The 3122-nt window shown below is 65.0% G+C and overlaps 1 protein-coding gene across 1 annotated transcript in view; it reads right to left on the bottom strand.

The window, feature by feature from the left end:
• Positions 1-2432, bottom strand: part of zgc:86598 (STKc_CK2_alpha domain-containing protein) — an 84158-nt gene extending 81726 nt beyond the window's left edge. Inside the window, exon 1 of the mRNA XM_060825671.1 lies at positions 2300-2432. The gene's annotated coding sequence lies outside the window, so the exon portion shown is untranslated. The remainder of the gene's footprint in view (positions 1-2299) is intronic.
• Positions 2433-3122: the final 690 nt, after the last annotated feature.

The following is a 3122-nucleotide window of genomic DNA, read 5'->3' as shown; positions in this document are numbered from 1 at the left end:
GGGTGAGGAATTTTGTGGGGAGTAAGAGTGTGTGCGCGGAGTGAGGGTGTGTGCGCGGAGTTAGGGTGCGTGTGGAGAGTGAGGGTGTGTGTGGGGAGTGAGGGTGTGTGTGGGGAGTGAGGGTGTGCGGGGGGTTGCGGGTTTGGGAGGGTTGACGGTGTGCGAGGGGTTGAGGGGGGGTGGTTTGTGTGGGGGGGGGGTGTTGGGGTTGTATGGGGTGCCAGGGGGTGGGTTGGGGAGAGTGTGTGCGGGAGGGGTGAGGATGTGGGGGATGAGGGCATGTGGGGGAGGTATGAGGGTGGATGTGGGGTGTTGGGGGGTTGTGAGGAGGAGTGTGGTGGGGTGAAGGGCGGTGTCGGTGTGTGTGGGGGGGTGTGGGGGTGAGGTGTGGCATAGTGTGTGGTGGGGTGAGTTGTGGTGGGGTGAGTGGGGGTGGGGTGAGTGGGGGTGGGGTGAGTGGGGGTGGGGTGAGTGGGGGTGGGGTGAGTGGGCGGGGGAGTGGGGGGGGAGAGGTTGGAGGGGTGTGAGTGGGGGGGTGTGAGTGTGGGTTTGTGAGTGGGGGGGGTCTGAGTGCGGGGGGGTGAGTGCGGGGGGGTGAGTGCGGGGGGGGGAGTGCGGGGGGGTGAGTGCGGGGGGGTGAGTGCGGGGGGGGGAGTGCGGGGGGGTGAGTGGAGTGGTCGAGGTGGGGGGTGAGTGTGCGGGTGTGAGAGGGGTGAGGGAGTGTGTGTGCGGGAGTGTAGGATGTTTATGGGGGGAGAGTGTGGGGTGTGTGTGGGTGTGTGTTGGGGATTGAGGGTGTGGGTGGGGGTGAGGGCGTGTGGGGGGTTGTAGGGGGTTATGTGGGGGGGGGGGGGAGTGTGGTGTGTGTGAGGGGGTGTGCGGGGGTTGGCAGTGTGAGGGGAGTGTGGCGGGGGAATGTGGGGGGGGATTTGTGGGTGTGAGGGGTGTGAGAGTGGGGGGTGTGTGGTGGGGTGAATGTGTGGGGTGGGGGTGTGAGGGGGCGTGTGAGGGGGCATGTGGGGGGGGGGGCAGTGGGGGGGGGGGGGGAGTGTGGGGGGGGGAGTGGGGGGGGGAGTGTGGGGGGGGGGGAGTGTGGGGGGGGAGTGTGTGGGGGTGTGTGGGGGGTGTGCAGGGGTGGGCAGTGTGAGGAGGGTGTGGGGGGGTGGTTTTTGGGGGAGTGAGGGTGGATTTATGGGGTGGTGAGAGTGGGGGGGTGAATGTGGGCGATGTAAGGGGGGTGTGAGGGTGAGAGGGGGTTTGGGGGGTGAGGGTATGTGGGGGGGGGTGAGGGTATGTGTGGGGGTGAGGGGTGTGTGTGGGGGGTAAGGGTGTGTGTGGGGGGTAAGGGTGTGTGTGGGGGGTAAGGGTGTGTGGGGGAGGGGGGAGTATGTGTGTGCGTGTGAGGGTATGTGGTGGGGGGGGTGAGGGTGTAGGGGGAATGAGGGTGTAGGGGGAGGGTGTGCGGGGGGTGAAGGGGGTGTGAGGGGAAGGTGTGGGAGGATGAGGGTGTGAGGGGGAGGTGTGGGGAGAGGGTGAGTGGGGGGGGTGAATGGGGGGGTTGAGGGTGGGTGGGTTGAGTGAGGGGTGGGGGGGGTTGAGGGTGGAGGTGAAGGAGTGAGGGGGTGAGTGGGGGTTTGAGGGTGGGGGGTGATGGTGGGGTTGTGTGCGGGGTATGTGAGGGGGGTGTGTGTGGTGGGTGCGAGGGGGGTGTGTGGGAGTGGGCAGTGAGAGGGGTGTGTTGGGGGTGTGTGGGGGTGTCGGGGGGGGGTGTGAGGGGGGTGTGAGAGGCAGTGTGTGGGGGGGTGAGGGCGGGGTGTGGGGGTGTGTGAGGGGGGAGTGTGTGAGGGGGTTTGGGGGGGTGAGTGGGGGGGGTGAGTGGGGGGGGTGAGTGGGGTTGTTGCGGGGGTGAGGGTGGGAGAGTGATGGTGGGGAGTGGGCGAGTGGGGAGTGTGGGGGGTGAGTGTGTTGGGTGTGAGAGAGGGTGGGGGGTGAGGGGGTGTCTGAGGGTGAGGGGGGTGGGGGTGAGGGTGGTGAGGGTGGGGGTGAGGGTGAGGGTGAGGGTGAGGGTGAGGGTGAGGGTGGGGGTGAGGGTGGTGTCGGCTCCTTCCCCCTACCGCCCCCCCCCCCCCGACCCCGGGGTCCGACGCCCGCGGACTCTGCTGCCGTTTGTGAGCGAGCGGCTCCTGGCCGGAAGCAGGGAACCTGAGCCCGAGGCCCGGGCCCGAGCCACACCAGTCGCCCACCGCGGCCCACCTGACTCTGCGAGTCCACCCGGAGCCTCGGGCCTAGCGCGCTTTACCTGTGCCGCTCTCTCGGCTTCTCGGACAATGAATATGGCGGCGGCGGCGGCGCTGACAGGCGGCTCCTTCCGCAGCGAGGCCCCGCAGGGGTTAATCCCCGTCCGAAACCGCGATCCGCTTCGACAGGGCAGGCGGCGGACACCGTAGGGGATGGGGCTGAGGGGTTTCTGGGAATTGTAGTTTGGTTCCGATGACGCTCTCCGAAGGGAATGATAGGCTTAACTACAACTCCCAGCGGACAACGCTCTAAGGACCGAGTGAAGGAGACGCCTGGGAGGCATTGTGGGAGATGTAGTTTAACACACGTTAGGTGTGTGTGTTGAGGAAGGCAAAGTTAAAAATCACACAATACCAGGTTATAGTCCAGCAGTTTATTTGGAAGCACTAGCTTTCAGGGCACTGCTCCTTCATCAGGTGGTTGTGGAGCATAACACCATAAGGCACAGAATTTATAGCTGCAAATGTGTTGCTGGTCAAAGCACAGCAGGTCAGGCAGCATCTCAGGAATAGAGAATTCGACGTTTCGAGCATAAGCCCTTCATCAGGAATAAGAGAGAGAGAGCCAAGCCGGCTGAGATAAAAGGTAGGGAGGAGGGACTAGGGGGAGGGGCGATGGAGGTGGGATAGGTGGAAGGAGGTCAAGGTGAGGGTGATAGGCCGGAGTGGGGTGGGGGCGGAGAGGTCAGGAAGAGGATTGCAGGTTAGGAGGGCGGTGCTGAGTTGAGGGAACCGACTGAGACAAGGTAGGGGGAGGGGAAATGAGGAAACTGGAGAAATCTGAATTCATTCCTTGTGGTTGGAGGGTTCCCAGGCGGAAGATGA

Source organism: Hemiscyllium ocellatum, chromosome 5 (assembly GCF_020745735.1).
Source record: "Hemiscyllium ocellatum isolate sHemOce1 chromosome 5, sHemOce1.pat.X.cur, whole genome shotgun sequence".
Lineage (NCBI taxonomy): Eukaryota > Metazoa > Chordata > Chondrichthyes > Orectolobiformes > Hemiscylliidae > Hemiscyllium > Hemiscyllium ocellatum.
This window is presented reverse-complemented; position numbering and strand designations above follow the sequence as displayed.